This window comes from Vicugna pacos, chromosome 14 (genome assembly GCF_048564905.1).
Source record: "Vicugna pacos chromosome 14, VicPac4, whole genome shotgun sequence".
NCBI lineage: Eukaryota > Metazoa > Chordata > Mammalia > Artiodactyla > Camelidae > Vicugna > Vicugna pacos.
The window spans coordinates 72781922-72801401 of NC_133000.1; positions in this window are offsets into that span (position 1 = coordinate 72781922).

The window sequence follows — 19480 nt, forward strand, 5'->3', positions numbered from 1 at the left end:
GTCTCGAAGGCTCTCAGAGAATGGGTTCTCAAGCATCATGATGACCATCTTCAGAAGTTCTGAGTCCCTCACATAGGAACAAAGGTTGAATTTTTATTGCTCGGATGGGCTGAGCTAGGAGACTCAGGTTAGCATTAAGATGCAATGTCCCTTGAATTTCACTTGGCCTAGGCTAGAACCTTCTGGCCCAGCTGCCAACAGGCCTGCTGTAGAGGGCTCCGGCGGGGGCCAGGGGTGTCTCCAGCGATGCTGAGCAGAGCGCTGTCTGGGCGGAAGAGGCGGAGCTCCCTGGTCTGGAATTTCACCTGCAATCGTACGTTGCGCTGAAATCAGGGAAGCCCTGACCGCACCCCTGAGCTGCCTCGTGCACCAAGGACGGCCCTGCGACCTGTCCAGGAGCCGAGCTAGACCTCCTTTCCCGGAGAGGAGAGTCGAGGGTCACAGAGCAGTTTGGTTTGCAGCCCTGGCTGCGGGGACGGTCCCGTTCATCCCCCGGGACAATCACAAAGGACAGAGGTGAGGATGGGGGTGGGCGCCCGTGCTGGCCTGTGCCCTCACATTCCAACTTTTATGTTTTCAGCTTCGAGCTGAAAGTAAAAATAAGTGAAAACAAGCTTTTTATTTTATTGTGGTTTCTTCCGTTCATTTACCTGTCAAAAAAGTATTACTTCCTCCAGTCCAGAGCTACGCGATCATTAACTCGCTAAGCAGGGCTCACTGTGTAAACACTTCGAGTGTTCATAGCCCTGCATCTCAGCAGCACAGAGAGGTTCAGACTCACTCACAAAGAGGCATTAAAATCAGAGCGTTTCTTTGGTGTGTTTATTCAGTCGTCTGTACCATCTTCAGAAAGACCTTGCTCGCGTCTTCAGAAGTCCCGTGGTCGGAAGAGAGACTTGACTTCCACGAGGCAGGCAGCCCGGCGAGTTTCCGGGCCGTCTGTCGCCTGCATGTGAGACGGGTGGGCTGCCTGGGCTCCGGGGGACGCACGCTGCGCAGGCGCTCGAGTTTGCCGAATCTGCTGCTGCTTTTTTAATTGAGCTAAGAGCAAGGTCTCGGCTCTAACCGCAGGGTTCATTTTGCCTCGGATCCTTTTTTCCTAGCAGAGCTCATCACACAAAGAGAGGTCTCTGATGCTTTTTGTTTTGTTTTGTCTTTTCCATTGCAGCAACATTTGCCAGAGATTCAGGCAACCATTGTTTGACGCTGAGCTGAAGGATCAGGAATCAGAGCCCTTTGGGGTCCTGCTTCTCGGGGCCGCGTTCCCCCGCGATGGAAACCGAGTTGTTTCCTAACATCCAGGCTGGAGTCACAATCGGCGGTCAAGCTGGGGAAAAGCAGGGCTTCTTCTGAAGGTGGGAGTTCCATAAGCGCAGGCCAAGGGTCTTTAAGGGGTGAGGGTAGAAATTAGCAATTGCATACATTTTTTATCCATTTATTTAAGGTTTTGAACTTCCTTTTCTTACCGAAGTATGCATCAGTTGAGTTTTACAATGCTGTGTTAGTTTCTGTGCACGGCATGGTGACTCAGTTACACGCATGTACACATTCCTTTCCACATTCTTTTCCATTCGAGGCCGTTACAAGGGACTGAATGCAGCTCCCCGGCTGCACAGCTGGTCCTTGCTGTTTATCGCTTCTATGTACAGTAGTCGTGCCTACGAATTCTGAGCTCCTGATTTATCCCTCCAGCTGCCCTCCACCCCCGTAAGTAACCGTAGGCTATTTTCTAGGCCTATGAGTCTCACAGACTCATAAAGTCTTAAAAGCAGTATTCAGTCTTGGTTAACATGCAAGAATATTTCACTTGAAGATGCTCAGTGTCATGACTTCCAAGAACGGCCCCACTGTCCTCAAGTCCGAGGCGTCTGGGGGGCCCGTGTGTGGGATCTGTGGGCTCGGGGACTACACGCCACGTGCAGATGTACGTGCACACACAGTCCTGTGTGCCGAACGCATGGTATTTTATGTAATTACACACATAATGCATTTTAGCCAAACACACAAAGAAGATTTTCATAATGCCACTTAGGGTCTAGATCTAACTTAAACCACCACTTAGTCTATCCCTCTTAATAGGATACTAAAAGGAAATTTTATGACAACATTATCAGTAGCATTTTGCTGATAATTAGAATAACAATAATAATACCGAGATATTTCTTCAGTAATAATGGAGTTATTAATGAGGTTTTATGAAAGACAGACTTCTTCGGTATAATTATGAAAATTGATCTTTTGCATCTTACTTATTCACTGAAATCAGATAAGTGGCTTAACTACATGTATTATTTCTAATAAATATTCAAAAGAATGCATTTAAACACGGCTGCTCATTCTATTCTTGTTCACATTCCTTGCATTTAAATAAAAGTGTAATTGCTCTGCTTTTTAAACTGCTGGTTTGGATTAGCTGTCTAACCTGCACAGCGTCGCTGTTTGCTGTTTGCATTTTTAATAGCTTTATTACCATTCGGTGAAGCCTTGATTTCTGACTCCCTTGAAGAGTCCTGCCTCCAAGTCAGCACGACAATTTAACCAGCAGTAATCTGTCAGGACGAGCTGAAGACCCACAGCAGATGAAGCGCGGTATTGCTGCTCAGCTTTCTGTCATTGTTCAGGGCAAGATCGCGGTTTGTCAAATGTAACCTCTGAAAGTTTTCCAAACTTTGCAGCCTAATTTTCAATTTGGTTCGTGTTTTTAATCAACGGCTCCAGGATGCGTCACCTTGTTCACCAGGGAAAGTGACTGGAATCCACGCGGAGCTCTCTGTGAATGTACATCCTCACAGACGTGAGCAGGGATGTACGTGTGTGTGTGTGTGCGCGCGCGCACCTGGAGACCCTTGCAGATAGAAGCAGAAAACCTTTAGCTTTTCAGCAATTGTAATGACTTTATTTTCTAGGAATCTGAGACTGTACATGTATGTATAACGTGTTTCATTTTAAAAATTATGCCAAACGTGTAAATGTGAACAGAAAGGTATAATGAACCTGTGCCCACCAGCAAACTTCAACAACCAGCAGTTCATAACGATCTGGGTCTACCCACCCCACCTTCCCACTTCCCGTCCCCCAGCAAACCCCAAGTGCTATGTATTTTCACGTGTAAAACATTCAGGGGTGGATCCTTAAAATTTAAAATTAAAGGAATCGTTTTTTACAAATCATGATTACCCACAGAGTCACACCTAGAAATTTAACAATAATTCTTTAATACCATAAAATACCTAGCCAATGTTTAAATTTTCTAACTGTCTCATTTAATGTCACATATCTGACCTGGGGATGTCATATAAATAAATGTAATTTTTCAGTTTAAAGAATAAAACGTGCTTGAGCCAGGATCAAGATAAGGCTTCCCACACCGCGACTGGTGGAAATGTTTCTTAAGTCTGTTTCGATCAGCCGTTCTCACTACTGTTTCTTCTTCTTCTTCTTCTTCTTCTTCTCCTTCTCCTTCTCCTTCTTCTTCTTCTTCTTCTTCTTCATTTTTATTCAGGAGACAGTCATTGATCTACAAGTTTTCCCACTTTGGGAACTTCCCCAATTTCATCCCAGTGGTTTAGTCCAACACGCTCCTCTGTTTCCTAGAAATTGTAACTAGTCTAGGGGGGTGACCGCTTCTGTTTCCCGGGGTGGAGGGAGGGCAAGCCCACTTCCTAGGTGCTTCTGCTGCTCGTCAGGTCAGGAGGCAGGAAGCCGTCTCTGCGATGTTAGCAGCTGCTTCCACTCAGTGTCGAGAGACGTTGATCCAGTTAAGGTTGGAACTTGGTCCTATTCTAATTGCCTCTTCTTCGCCACTCCTTAACAAGCTGAAACATGTCTATAAAGAGAAAGCTTCCTCGTATTGTAGCTGGCTGCCCAGTGTGTAGTTTATAGTGAAAGGTGGGGTAAATGTTTGATCTCCTCCCTTTGTTTACTAGTGTTCAAAATAATGAATGATTCATTAGCATCCTCTAGGGGTACCAATTTTTTTTTCAGCTCCATTAAGAACTCGTGGGTTTAAACATATGTGTGTTGTTTTGATCCACTTCACTTGCTACACTCTGATGATTAAATTGTCCCACCTTGGTCAGTGAGAGCCTCCTTCATTTGGCTTCATCCCTAACGGTACAGCAGGATGTCCTAGGCTGAGCTGGTGCACGCTTCTCCAAGCTGTTTCTCCAAGGAGCTCTGGTTCATTTTAGTAAGAAGTAGTATTTCAAGTCTGTGATATTGGCGCTGGGATTTATATACACTTGTACATGTGAGTATATATATTTACCTCACTCCATCTGGACTTCCTCCAATGTGTATCATGTCATCTTTAATGAAAAACACTCACAAAGCAGAATCCAAAAACCATCACTAAAGGTTTACTTCAGCATCAGATGAGTTTATTGCTTCGCAATCTGTGAAAGAGATGCTCAGATCAATGGCGTTGGGTCATAAAGTCATTAAAATACTGGCATCGGATGTACCATTGGTACGTCTACTATCAAGACAAGGTCACAGGGTCATAACAATCAAAATGCCAAGTACATTCAAGTTCAGTCATGACTCGGGTCTCCCAGAGCCCTGTCAAAGGTTAATTTCACAGACGTTCATGAACCCCACTTTCCCGTCTTTACTAAGTGCCTGGGAGTCTGTCACACCTCAAACCACCGTTTGGTCCGGGGAGCAGAGGTTTCCCCGCGAGGGGGTCTGCACACAGCAGGTACACAAGGGCTCGGCAGGACGGCTGCCCCCCTCCATCTGACACGTGAACCACGGGCGATGCTGCTTCCTGGACGGAGGGCGGCCAGCGGGAGTCAGAGCGGGTGGAGAGACCAGGAGAGAGTGAGAAGCAAGAGCAGACGGCTTCGTCCAGTCCTTCCCCCGAGCTTGGTTCTCGTGACCGGGGCGGCACCTCCTCTGCCCACCGTGCTGCATTCAGCCCAGCACCTGCGTCCTCCCAGCAGCACCCCAACCCCTCATGTCTGCTCCGCGGGGGTCTCCGTCTGCGCTGCTCTCCACGCAGCCGAGCCGCCTGCTGCCTCATGGCTCTGTCCACACTCCCCCCCCACCCAGAATGTTCTTTCCATGTCTGCACCTGCCTGACCCCTCCCACGGTCTTTTCTCAAACGATGCCCACCCTAGGAATCCAAGAGAGTTCACTGCCCGCAGTCTCGGCTCACATCTCTGCCAAACCCTGCTTTCTGTGATGGTCACTTGCTGGCGCCGAGTTCCTACTGCTGGCTTGTAAATGCTCCCGGGTCGGGGGGCAGCAGTCTACCGGCCACAGGGCACGGCCCCAGCAGAGTGTGCGGTGCACGGGCTGGTCGGACTGAGGCTGCCCCTGTGGTTGAGGTTCTGGAGAGGGGGCGGGGGTGGGGGGACGGCCAGGGGGACAGACTGATAGGGATGACAAAGGGCCCTCCAGTAACAACATGGCCCTGGGTCGGCAGGACCCCACTGACCGGGAGTGAGATGCCCTGGCCAGCTCCCCTCGGACCTGCCCTCGGGGTCCGATCAGATGGAGGCCCAGACACGCCCCTCGCTCGACGTCACCGCTGACAGCCGGGCTGCCCAGGTGGTCACATGCTATTTATAAGTGTTCTGTGCCCCTCACAGGGCTGGACAGTGAGGACCCACTCAGTTCTTGGACTCTACTGGAAGGCTGTCCCCATGGCTGCCATCGTCAGCAGAGACGGGCTATGGGCAGGACATTACGCAGGGGAGGCTGGTCCGCCGGCTTCAGGGCTGGTGTTGCGGGGACCACGTGTGGACGGGAGCCCAGACCAGGCCCCGCTGGTCCTGCAGAAGCAGAAGTTCTCAGGTGGCAAAGGGAGGGGCCTCCCCTGCAGACCTGGGGCTGCTCCTGAGGGGGACTGGGGACCCCACACCTGCTGGGGTGGCTGATAAGGGGCCGGAGGTGGGCAATCAGAATTCGGGTTCGGAGGGGGACAGGGACTCTCATTTAACCCGCCCTGGCTGACGATTCCTACGGGAGTGAGACCCTGAGGGGCGGGTCAGAGCGGCAGGGCCCCTGCGCACCCTGCGCACACCTGACCCCGCCGGGTACAGGGATGGGTGAAGATGCTCCCTCCGTGCTCTGGGCCTCCCTCAGTGCCCCAGCAGCCGTGGCTGGAGCCGGGGCCTGCAGTCGACCCCTTTCCAGTGTGGTCGCTGGGTCCAGGGTCCTGCTGCGGGTACCACCCCCGGGAGTCCTCGGTGCCGTGGGCACAGGCATGTGCTGGGCTTGCAAAGGCTCTCCCACCCAAGCTGCCTCACTTGCAGCAAAGGAGGCCTCAGGGAGGGGCTGTCGTCGTGGGGACATGACATGCGGAGGCAAGGACCACCGTCCTGTCTTTAGGTGGGAAGGCGAGGGGCAGAGCCAAGCGCAGGGCGAGTCCACGGCCAAGGGCGTGCTCCAGAAGGGAAGCGCCCAGAGCCCCGCGCCGTCCCCGGCCCTGTGACACGGGGCCGGGGCAGACCCGAGGCCGGGGGCCCTCAGGTCCCTTTTTGCGCAGGAGACCCCAGTGTGCGCAAGCCTCTTCTTCCCTTCTGGGGACTCAGGCTGGGTTTTCTCTATCCGGGAGATTTTCTTTGCCTTCCCTGTTCTGGAGCCAGCAGACATTCGTGCTGAGTATTGACGAATGAACAGCCTCTGAAAGGGTAAAGCGACAGGTCCCGATTGCCCCGCGGTGGCCGCTGCCCCGGACTCGGTGCCTGTGCAGCAAGGTGTCTGCTGAGGGAGCACCCACGACTCGGTCCCGTCTGCTGCTCTGGATTGTCGTGTCTCCTAAAAGAACACAAGGCACTTCAAAGTCCGTCTCTCAAGAACCCGTCTTCAGGGTCTGGCCACAGCCCTGCGAGCGGGCGGTGGCCCGGGAGCTGGGCTCTGCTGCTTACAGACCCTCGGGCAGGTCCTCACCCAGAGCACGGGGCGCAGGTGGCAGCACCTCCAGGACGAAGGGCTCGGGTGGCCCCAGCCCACAGCTGCTGTGGCGCGTCACAGTCACGCATCTGCACGCTGCAGCCCCGCGGGAGCCCACCAGACAGGGCCCTGGGCAGCATCTACTGAGACAAACCGCCACGGACCCACCACGCACCCTCTCGGGACTCACAGAAAATCTGCCACCGACCTGGGCGGGGGCGGGGCTGTGGAACTCATTCCTATCATTACTTTTTAACCCCTTGGTGAAAAAACAAACATGAGCAAGGGACCCCCTGTGCTCTACGACAGGTCGTTGGTCAGAAGCCAGGGTCCGAGCCAGCCTGACGCCGGGCTTGGGTTCTCGGGGCTCCCCTGCCCCCACCCCAGGGGCATCATCGCAGGTTCAGGGGAGCCGGACCTGGACTGTCGTAAAACTCGACACAATGAACTTGACAGGCAGCCAGATTTCTGCCTGCAGCCAGTTTAGGGTTACTGTAATCTCATTATTATGCTTGAAAGACGACAAGTAACAGGATCTCGGGTGGCCGAACCGGCTCTGGCCGCCCCGTCTTCTGCTGGACGCCGAGGCCCCGGGATTACCCGGCCAGCGAGGCTCAGTTTTCAACCACTTCTGCAGGAACAATCATCCGATCAGCCTGCAAGCTTCTCACTGCAGTTTCGGTTTTAATGGGTCAAGCATTAAATTAACCCGTTCGCCCCGTCCCCCTGAGAATACCACCCTTATTAGAAAGCAATTTACTTTTCAATCATCGTCAACGTGGGGACGGAGCAGGCTTTCTGGCTCGCCCCCTCTGGGTCCATCTCTCGTTAGACCTGTTCTGTGTCCTTTCACCAACACAAAGGCAGCATCGAGGTCGGCTTCTCAGAAGAGTTCTGTTTCGGTGGCGTTCACCGTCTGGGCGAGGACGGCACCGCACACTTGTGGGAATTTCATGTTCTGTTCAGAGACAATGGAGTTGAGCTGGACAAAGGCTGAATGAATTATTAATTGCACTTTATGGAAAAACACGTCTATGAGGAGAGCGGCCCTCGGCACAGAGCCCGTCCGACGTCGCACCCTGGAAGACAAGGGCTTGGGGAGAAGGGCCACACCTTTCTTCACCATCAAGGGTGGGCAGCCCCCCGGAAACACCTGTGAATGGAGGGCTGCCAAACTTGACACCACATTTAGCATTTAACGCTTTGCTTGTCTGTGTTGGAAGAGTCCTGGGGTGCGTGCGTGTGTGCGCACACGTCTGCGTGTCCTGGTGCTGTCAGCTTGCTGGGAAAGCGAGCCGTCCTCGGTGGCCTTGCCCAGTTTCTGAGTGGTTCACTCTCATCACCAGCACAGCCGAAGCCAGGACCGGTCCACCTGGAGCCTTAGGAGGTGCCCAGCAGTAGTGCAGGCCGGCTGGAGGGGGTGCGGCCAGGCATGGGCTCCCAGCGCTCTGCTCCCCGCTGAGGAACACAGAGGGCTCCAGCCGGGCTCCGGGACGCTGTGAGTGACCTTGAATGTGAGTCAAGATCCTTTTCTGTTTATCCTGGAGCTGAAAGGAGGCTGTGCAAAGGACACAAGGGAGGGGCTGCCGGCCAGGAGCTCCGGTTCCATGTTGCCCCTCTGTGTCCTCCAGGCTCTTGCAGTATTTTGGGGTTCTCAGCAGCCCAGGGCCGATGACATGTCCTCTAACTCAGAGGGGCCCAGAACCAGAGACTCACGGCCTTTCTCACCCCCAGCCAGGACGCCTTGTACTGCCCCACGGGTTCAGAGCTCTGCTGTTCAGGGTGTCCTGCCACCGGGACCTCGACACGGCTGAGGCCCTCAGAGTCTTGCTTCACACGGGGTAGGGCTGGGGCTCCTCCCCTGCCCACCCGGAGCGTCCGGGGCAGCTCTGACCACGCCCACCCCGTGACAGGGGTGCGTGAGCACAGGGGACCAATCATTCTGGTTTCTCTCGATCAGACCCAGAGGCACAACGCCCCCCGTGCCAGCGGTCGTCGTCTCGAGCTGGGACGGGGCGGCCCCGCTCGTGAGCAGTCTACCGCCGTGCCGTGGGCTGAGTCGCATCCGCCACCCCGAAGTCCTAAGCTGAAGCCCTAACGCTCAGCCTGATGGTCTTTGCAGATGGGACCTGGGACAGAAATTAGGTGTGGATGGCGTCATGCGAAGGGAGGACAGGTTTGTCTCTGAACGGGCAGGTGGCCCTCACACACACCCAGGGCAACCGGAGCCTTGACCTCGGACGTCCCAGCCCTGGAAGGGTCAGGCTGTTTAAGCCACCTCGGCCCCTGGGGCCCGTCACCGCCGCCGGGGCCGGGCAGCCCAGCCGGCAGCGAGCCGCTGGGCCGAGAGGAGCCACGTGGGTGTCTCTGTGCAGAAGACAGAGGCGTCTTGGACACTGACTTGGGAAGAGAAAAAACATGTCCTGTTTTCGGACAGTTTAACTGCTTTGGGTACAGATCCGTTTCAAAGCGAGAAGACAGAGGGCACCGTGCAGGTGGTCCCTGCAGCATACTTTCTGCAGTGGAGTATTAATACGAAGCATGAGGGGTGGGTGAGTTTATGCCGAAATGAGGTTATTAATAAGAACAATGCCTCACAGCTGCGTGGTGCTTTTATCCGGGAAGAGGTTTACAAACCCAAACCTGCAGGAAGCAAATATTCATGACTGCCACCTGCACTTTAAAGAGACGACGAAATCAGCTCCAGGGACACTGAAAAAGAAGACGCGCTTGCAAGGTCATGCACCAAGGTAATGGGAGAGCCAGGAATAGAACTCGAGTGTCTGCCTCCCTGGCACGGCCCCGCCGAGTCGTCCTGTCCTCCGAGAGGCCTTGAGGGCACCCGGAGAACGCAGTGAAGTCCTCCAGCTCCAGCATTTTGCTGTAAGTGCCACTGGCTCTAAAATTCCCCGGAACAACTTCCAAATGTTGTTTTCTCCTTTGGGCAATGGTCATACCCGTCTCTAAGAGCTAGGAGATGGCAGGGGTGTGGGTGGAGAGCAGCTGGGTACCAAGCGCTGTGGAATCAGTTTACCTCGATGGCACCCCCAGCGCCGGTGGTGTAGCAACCCCGTGGTCAGACAGTGCCGGCCAGGCGGGGAGCAGCTGCAAGAACCTCCCCAACACTTCATGTTCGAGAGTGTCTTTTCCAGGTCAAGGTGACTAGAAGACAAAAAATGTTAAAGCCAATGAAATAAATCCCACAGTGAGACTTGCGCGGTGAGCCCAGCGATGCTGCAAACACCGAAACCTTGAGCTTCTTGGGTCCCACTGTGTCTCCCATAAGGTACGGCGGAGCCCCAGCCCACAGCAGCTCGCATCGCAGCCTTCTCTGGAAACAGGGAGGTTGCAGAGGTGATGAGTTAAGATGAGTCACAGAGGAGCAGGGTGGGCCCTTCACCCACGGGTCTGGTGTCCGCATCAGAAGCACTCGGGGGGAAGCGGAGGCAAAGCCGGGGGGGCCCAGGGCCCGGCCGACAGCAGACACCGGAGGGCAGGAGGGCCTCCCCTGCAGCTCTGGAGGGAGCATGGCTCCAGGGACACCTTTCTATTGGACTTCGGGCCCCTAGCACTATTCCAGAGAGAATAAATCATGTTTCAAGCTGCCCAGTTGTGCTAATTTGTCACAGCAGCAGGAAGAAGCTGACTCGCTGGGTTTCGGTTATTTGGCTCATAAAATTCTGAAGTTAATGCCAGACCAGCCTCACAGAGATGAGCCGCATGGTGTTCAGGAGGAGCGGAGTCCCGTCAACCGACTGGGTGTGTGTTACACGGAAGATGGTCTATCCGTTTTAGACAGAAAAGTAAGAGCACAGAAAAGCCATCTTTTCACCTGAGCTCGGACATCCAGCATCTTGTGCGGGCGGGCTTGTGGGCTGGAGGGCGGCCAGCCTGAGGGCCCAGGAGCCGGCACACTGACAGAAGCTGCCGCCCTCGAGGGGTGCGGGGCCAGGCTCACAGGCCTTGGAACCAGAGCCAGTCTTGGCCGACGTCGTGAGTCTGGAAGGACCCCTGCCCCCTGCATTTCGACCCTCCTTCACCTCATACCCCAAAGCTGTCTAGACACCTTGCCTCAGGGGTGGCAGGAACCCGGTGCCACGGTTGTAGAAAACAGTGTCTGATGCGCTCGGCCATGCTCAGGCACCTCCTAACGCCTGCCCCACCTCCTCCAGACTCATTTGAACTTCATTTTCGATATCTTATTGATTATTTTCAGGTTATGAAACCCACATGAATTTAGCATCTCACCAGGATAGAATACAGAATTCCTTAATATCTTCTCCCGGCGGAAAATATGACTAAGAGTGGAGTGCAATGCTCCAGGGAAACGCTAACATATCTACAGTTGTATGTTCAGCGACAAAACCAGGAAGAAGAAAAATGGAGCCCAAAGGATGGCCGGGTTTGGGCGATTGTGATGTTCAAGTTCTTTGCTCCCAGGTGCCCTGCCGTCTATGTTCAGGCTCCTGAAGGGTGGAATCCTGGGGTGGTTTTGGCCAAATGCACACTCCTGGGTCCAGCATTTACCCCAAGTTTCTGTCTCCTTGATGAGCTGAGGAGGAAGTCGGGAGAAGAATACAGGTTGCTTAACCCTTTCCTTTGAGCCGAGACCCACTCTCCGTGCAAGCCCCCACCTCCTCTCCCGACACTCCATCCGGGCTCCTTGGGCACACGGCCCACCAGAAATTTCAACTGCCCAGGCTCCAAAACCTCCTTCCAAGGCCAGCAGTCAGGAAGGACCTCCCAAATCTGGACGCTGCTTCGTATTGCCAGTCCTCTCTGCCCCAGGGTTCCTCCTTCCAGACTCTACAGAGACTGCAGAAGCCGGTAACGACCTGATCGCCGTATTGAGTTAAGCTCAGCGACACGCTGACGAATTCTATCAACATTCGTTGGGGATTTACTGTGTGCAGCTTCTGTGCGCTAAGAGCGCAGACTGAGACACAGAGCTCCCACCTTCCCGAGTCCTAGGGGTTGAGCAGGACAGAGAGACGTGAGCAGAAGCGAGGAGACTGGGCAGAGGACCCACGGGGCTGAGTGCGTGTCCCCCAGTCCCACATGCTGAAGCCCTGCCCCCCAAGGAGATGGTGTGAGGAGGTGAGGTCTCTGGGGGGAGGTCAGGTTCAGATCAGGCCGTGAGGGCGAGGCCCCACAAGAGCATCAGAGCCGCTATTTGAACAGGAAGAGACCAGCGCTCCCGCACACTCTCGCCCCGAGAAAAGGCCCTGAGAGGACACGGCAAGAAGGTGGCCGCCTACAAGCCTGGAAGAGAGCCCTCCCCGAGGGCCGAGTGTGCCGGTTCCTGGGGCTGGGCAGCGTTTGAAGGTGCGGGAAGCTTCCAGGCACCTCTCAAAGTCACATACACACACTCAAGGATGGCTGTCATAAAGGGACCTGGCACCTCCCATAGAATCCAAATCGTCGTCTTTCATGGAGAAAGGAGTGAGGGAGAAAGAGCAGGTGATACATGCACTTCCTGTTGCTTGACAGGGAACAGAATTCAGTGCCTCACACATTTTCACCTTTGGTCACATGCCACTCATGTTTGAACCAACAGAATGCAGAAGCACTGCCGTCTGAGAGCCGGGAGCCCTGAGCGGAGTTGGAGTATCTGGGGGACACTGTCAGCCCGTCTCTCTGACCTGGGCTGCGGCCACAGCCTCTTTCCGCACCGTGGCTGGAGGCCATCGGCTGCTGCCGCCTTGGAAGAGGAACAGGAGCAGTTGGCTGAGGTGTCTACCCTGTGAACGCAGGCTCTCGGTGTCCAGACAGTCAGAGGAGCCCGGGCTTCTCGGTTCTCGTGCAGATGTGGGTCCTTCCCGGTGCTCTCAGCCACTGGACACATGACTTACTACTCGGGAAAGCTCAGCTGTGTCGTCAGAAAACTCTTCTCCTTTGGCAGAGAAAGCACCCAGACACGGACTTCCGGCCTTCAGGGTCCCTGGGCTCCGGGAGAGGTTGTGAAAAGGATTCTAGAACCTTGCTCCTAAAAGCTGCTGCTCTGCGCACAACTATTAAAACTATTAGAAAGACAGTTAAACAGTCATTCATTACTTTCGGATGGTAAGTGGATGCTTCTTTATTAGAAAACTCAGTGCACAAAAATTCAAACTTTCAATGTCTGAAGGCAAGAGAGAGCAGGCCCACCCTGAGCCTGGCTGAACAAAACGCCAGGCTAGTCGGCCCCTCAGCTGGAAAACCCCGGCGCGCAGCTGGCTGCGGGCTCGAGCTCTTCAGCGTCAGGACCGTCCAGGCTTGGGTTCTTTTTGCTCTGACGCCCATTAAGTTAGTTTCAGTCTTAATCTTTAAGCGCTAACACGATGGAGCCAATGGCTTCATCTCCAACAGCCTCCTCGGTCTCGGGTCCATGGCAAACAAGCTTCGCTCATCCAGAAGGCACGGTCTCATTACACCTGCTGAGCTGTAGTTGAGTACGGGGCCCATCATGAGTGCACGAGAGCTCGCTGCGCTCTCGGGTTGGGCCTGCGCTGTATCCTCCATCCCTGGAGCGGTGGTGGAATCCTGCACTGGGACCTCGTGGGCGAAGAATGGGTGATTTCTTAGAGCTTTCACTACCAAAGGTGTAGTTACTGGAGCAGGCTTACGGATGCTGCAGAACAAAAAGTCATATCCACTCCACTTTCCAAACGGATAGATTACGGGGTTCCTACTGCACAGGCGGCTTCGCTGAACAAAAGGAGACTTTTCAGAGGATTCACAGAAGGTTCTTTTAGACGCTTTGTCTCCAAATGCAGCTAATCACTTGTTTCGTGATCGCGATGCTGCAGGAGAAAGGCTCGGGGAAGCTTAAAGCGAAAATGTAAGAGCCGCTGTCAACTGGGAATCAGTCAAGACAGAAAGAAAACCAACTTGAAACGGTAAGTTAGTGAGCTGGAAAATGGGATTCGATTTACATAAACTTCTCACAAACATGTCTGTGCAGGAAGCAAGGTGATGTCTATTGGGGAAAATTGCACTTATTCAGGAATATGGCTCAAGATGGTCCTGGTTCTCCCAAGAAAGCAAAATCATTCTGTAAGTTTCAGGTGCTCTGAAGGCAGCTGGTTAAGGGGTTTCCCACTTACGACCACCGAGTCCTTAACCCTGAGCGAGTCAGCCAACTAGTCAACCACTTAGAGACCAGCTGCCTGCCTGTTTGAGACAGCTGTTACCATTAGGGACTTCCTGGGGCACCCGAAAACCCCCAGATTGTTCTTGGATTGGTTCTTGTGTTGACTGTTATGATCTACATCAGGAGTGCAGGTGGGATCTGCGTTTCAGCGAGTTCTCGTTACTGGCTGGCCGGCTGAACGCACGTGAAAGCTCCAGTAGCATTTACACAGCATCTAAGTCAATGCTCGTTTGCCTGGGGGTGTTTAGTCCCATTATAACAGGAACTACTCCTGTGCTACTTTATCGTTTATTTCTTTGTGTTGTTTGTACTTAGTCACTACCTCGTTTGGCACGTTCAGCTCGTCTGACGCGCTGTGACTCGGTGTTACGCAGTACCTGCTTTCACCTGCTTGGGAGCTGTGGGTCCTGAGTCCGTCGTGTCTGATGCCAATATCGCCACTTTCTCTTCCTGCGTGGGTGCTGACACCTGCTTGCCTGCTCCTTTATTTTCAACTTTACCACTTTGTTAGAAGTGTCTTGTAGAAACAACACACACCTTTAAAAAACTTAAAATTTAAAAAATACAATCTGACAACCTCTGGTTTTAATAGAGCAATTTAGCTCATTCACATTTAGTGTGATAACGAATGGGCTCATTTCATGCCTCGATCTTACATCATGGTCACTGTTTGTCCCACTTCACTATGTCTTCTCTCTCCTTTTCCTCATTTTGGATGGTTTGATTTAGTTCTTGTTCATTCCTATTTTTTCTTTTGTTAATTTGGCGTTTCTGACCTTCTCCATTGAGCTGGTAACTATCCACCTATTCCACACACACATTTTCAACTGCTGAATAAAAACCAGAAACTAAAGTGCTCTACCCCCTCATTTCTCCCTTCACACAAAGCAAATAAAGTTAAAAAGTTGGAATTGTCTACTCTGCCCCTCCTTGTAACTCCCAGGTTTTGCTAAGATAGTTCAGCATTTTCAGTGCAAAAATATTATTAGGTTTTCCTTTGAAGCATACTTTTTCTCTCTTAAAACAACATAACCCACCCCTTATTATAAAATTTCAACGTTTATTGGTATTAATTTGGAGTTAAGCCTAAAGGATGCAAAGTTCATTGCTACCCAGTATTTCTTCTTTTATTTACCTTTTCCCTTCTCGAAGTTGACAGCAGGCAGAAGGTTGACACTCAAGTTTGTTTGTTTTGAAGATTCACTCGACTCTTCACTTGAATCTTTCCAAAGCTCTCACTGGCATTGTCCACTTGTCGTCGACAGCGTGGTGGACTGGGGACAGTAGCCATGACCACCCCCACTTCACTGGTGAGAAAACTGAAGCACAGTCACGCCTCAACGCCACCTACCCTCACCCCACCCTCCAAATGCTTTGTCTCGCTGCGATGCTAACGGGAGTTTCTCAGTTTGCCGAAAGTAGAGTCTGAGGGTGTTCACACATTCAGGAGAAATGTCAGGATCTCAGCAAACGCATTCGAAGTAGAAGAGGCTGCTGTCCCACTGGGAAGCCGTGGAAGCTGAAATGCAGTAGTTGAGTTTAGTGACGCTTATGGGAAAGAGACAAAACGGAACATTAATTTTCTTCACAATCATGTATGTCCTTGCGTCCCAGTGTTTGTCACGTCTTCAGAGGAAGAATCGTTTTGCCTGCACTTTGTGTCTCTTTACACCAGTAGGTGCCAGAGAGTGCATGAGGATGGACTGGGGTGGGGTGAGGGGAGCTCTCGGGGTTCCCTTCCCTCAGTCCTTCATTTGACAGCGACGTGCTGTTATTTCTCTCACTCCTTCACTTATTCATTCATTTATTCACTCAGTAGACATTTGTGACCCGGGTCAGGAGCTGGAGTTCAGGGGCGAGCGAGCCCATCCTTGCCTCGGAGAAGCTCATAGCCTGACAGCGAAGAGAGACCAGCAAACCGCAGGTCACAGAGCAAGGCAGGCGTGCTGTTTCTGAAGGGCTCCCCCCTTGCAGGCTCCCGGCCGCAGACAAGGCCCCTGTCCCCCGGCATCAGCTGAGGCCTGAACCCCGCCCTCTGCTGGTCCTGGAGCCCCTTGGGCCGCACCAGCTGGCGGCAGGCTGCTGGCTGTCTTTGTCTAGGCTGGTTTTGCACACCACCCTTAAAGAAAGGTTCTGGAGCAGAGTGTGCAAATTTGGGTCAAAGAGGAATGGAGAAGTTGCCAGGCTTGAGGTCCAGCGCCTCCCCGGGGGTGCGGGCTGCGCGGGCCTGAGCCTCAGCGCCCAGCCCACCTGATCCACGACCTGAGCCCTCGGGTCTCTGGCGAGAGCCTCACGTCTTGGAGCACTTCTGCTGGAAGGCCCCGCCAGCTTCGGCTGTGCCCCCATTCCCTGCCCGTGATTTCCGGGGCTGCTCTGCCCTCACACCCCACAAAAAGCCAGCGCGCCAGACCCTCACTTACTCCCCTCTCCAGCTCTGGCAGCCGCCCCTTCCTCACAGCCCAGGGCTCACGTGCTGAGAAGCCTTTTCTTAGCCGTGACGCTATCACGTGGTCATAAACCAAGCCCTCGGCGTGAACAGCCCGCGCGTCCTCATGCCCGCACAACTGCTGGCTTGTTGTCAGTCCTGCCAAAACGAACAAGGTTCTGAAACCTTCCAGAGTGACCTGCAAGGCAGTGTTCCCAGTGCCCCCCGAACGCTGTGTTCTCCTGTCCCCTGGCCCAGCGCCGTGTCCACGCGTGGGGACAGGAGGCGGAGGCTGGCCCTGCCGTCCCAAGAGCAGTGCCTGAAACTTAAGGTTCCTTCCACCAGTCAGAGGGGAACTGCCTGATCCCGCGGACTCAGTCCTCCTAGAAGAGAGACCCGCCCGGCCTCCCCTCCCCGTCCTGGGTCTCCGGGCGGTGCGAGGTGGCTGCGACTCGCCAGCGCGTTCCAGGGCCGGCTTTCCACTACTAGTGTCTATTTTTAAAATTTCATTTCTTGGATTCCCAGAGATCAGGTAAACGGAATGAAGGCTCCCAAACTCAGTCATGGCAACGCCTTAGGAAATGAGGAAGACACTTGGCTGCTCTGAAAAGTCAAGGCAGTTTCCAACCATCCTCACTTGGTTTTAGGACCCTGCACAGCAGCTCCCGCTAGTTCCGAAGCATCCCATCTGCGGTGGCTTCGCTTCATGAGACGTGTGCGCAGCCTCCTGTGCCTTCGCGGCTGGAAACACGATCGTCCACCCACCGCCTCACCCGCCTTCAGGACCCAGCCTTCCTGCCAAGCTGCTAGAATATTCATTCCTGCAGCGGAAATGGTAAGAGGTCGGTGACTTTGCACCTTTGAAAGATGGGTTTCCATGGTAACAAAAACACGGACAATCCTCAGTTAAAGACAAAAGAAAACAAGGCTGAAGTCTAGGCACTGCTCACACTTGGCTGGAAGGCTCCCCTTCCACAACCAAACCACGTTTCCAGGAGCTCAGCAGCCCGTGTCCTGAACGGCAGCCGGACCCGGAGCTGAGAGCCTGCAGGTCTGCTTTGCGGAAACTCTGGCAATTAGCATTTCGGCTCCATGCCTTCTTCCTTCCAGTGTCTGGCAGGTGACTTTGAAATCTCGTGAAAAGGCAGGCATCACTGGCTGGCGGTAGTCGGAGGGAACAGTCGGGGGCCAGGCCCGCAGACCCAGAGGGCACCCTGCGCTCCGCACAGCCAGGCCCGCTGGAGGAGACGCAGGGTCCGGAGCGCCCGTCCTCTGGGTGGCTTTGTGCGTGCTAGCTGACTGCGGCGCGAAGGCCAGATGAAGCTTTGCAGACCCCCGTCTCCGACCGAGGACAGAGACGGTGATCTATTTGCAGGAGTTACATTTTCTTTCAGGCACTTTACAGAGACACCCCAACCCCCCTTGGCTGCTGACTGTAAAGTAAGAAAACTATTACCCAGCTGGGGGAACAATGGGCCCCCACAGCGCTTTTCTGCTCAGCCCGCAGCTGCAGGGAAAGTGGAAACTCAGCAGCGGGGTAACATTCTTTCCTCCCAGCCTGTTTCTATGGGCAAGGAGCCCTCCCACTGATCCAATGTATTTTCTATGCAAAACTGCAGAAGAAGTGACATTTTAAAAGTTTTGACCTTTGTTTTTTTTCTTTCTTTGCATGAACTAAGGCATACATTTTTTAAACCTTCTGACAGGGTGTCTGTTAGAAACTGCAGTAGCCATTACCGTAATAATAAAATGTTTCAAAATTTGAAAATTCTATATTGAACGTAATGCACAGATAACCTTTGTCTGGAGAGCGATAGTGCTGTGGGGCTCGGAACCACTTCTTATTGTTTCGGGAAAACAGACTATGACAGATTTCAGGCATATTTAGGAAACAGGAGCGTGGGCACGTGATGTTTTCGTTTGCTAATGTAAGACTTTGGTGATTTTTTTTTTCCCCAAAAAAAGGCTTTGGAAGAGCTTTGCATTTATACTGTAAGGTTTTTCCACTTAATACTAACAGTTATGTTATTTTTTTCCGGAAAAAACATTCTTTGCATAACGAAAAATATTATTTAAAAAATTTAGTTTGCCTAGCAATATATTTAGGTTTTTTTTTTGGAGAAAAGTTTAAATCTTATTTGAATCTAAAAACTTCTCTATTAAAAAAAAAAGAGAGGAGGAAAACAAAATCACCAAGGGACCAAATGCCAAGGAGAACTTTCTTTAAAAAACCTCCCAATTAGCAAGGGTCATGAATGAGAGGGACTGAAAGCTCAAATCCAAAAATATAAAGAAAGAAAATTAGAGCAAATGAGATGTTGAATGATTTGCAACAAAGGATGGGTGAGGGGGAGGTGGACAAGGAAAGACCATGTTCTCAAGTGAAAGGATCATGTTGCTCTGCATCCCGGACCAGACCTCAGGGACCAGGTGGGGGAACCCTGGCTCCCTAATTTGTCCTCGGATCAACTGCAGCCCATTGTACCTTTTATTTCCGAGGCTGGAAGTTTTTCAGGGATAAATGGGGGTTTGGAAATAAGTGTGCTGCCCCTCCTTGGCGACTCGGAAGCTGACACGCTCAACGTGACCGTCTGCTCCAGTAAGGGACCATTCTGAACGCAGATGAGGGTCCAGGAAGCTGGCACTGAGTTTGCACCCACTTCCCCCTTTACTTTCCGCTCTGAGCTTCTCAGTCTCCCCTACCTTGAAAATGGGGGCAGGAGGATCCTGACATCAGATCCCTGCTAACTGGTGAGTCACTGTGAATTGCTAACTTCGTTTCTACCATGAGCTTTTAGACAAGATTGCTTTCTCTCAATCGCAAAGTGGTTGAAATCCTGCAGATAATGAGGGTGTGATTTAATTCTAAAGATTTGGGTGTTTCTATGGCACTCAAGTCATTTGTTAAAACTCGCTCAGTTAAAAAAAAATCATAGAAAACAAACTATGGTTACCAAAGAGGAAAGGGCAGGGAGGGATAAATTAGGAGTTTGGGATTAACAGACACACACTACTATATATA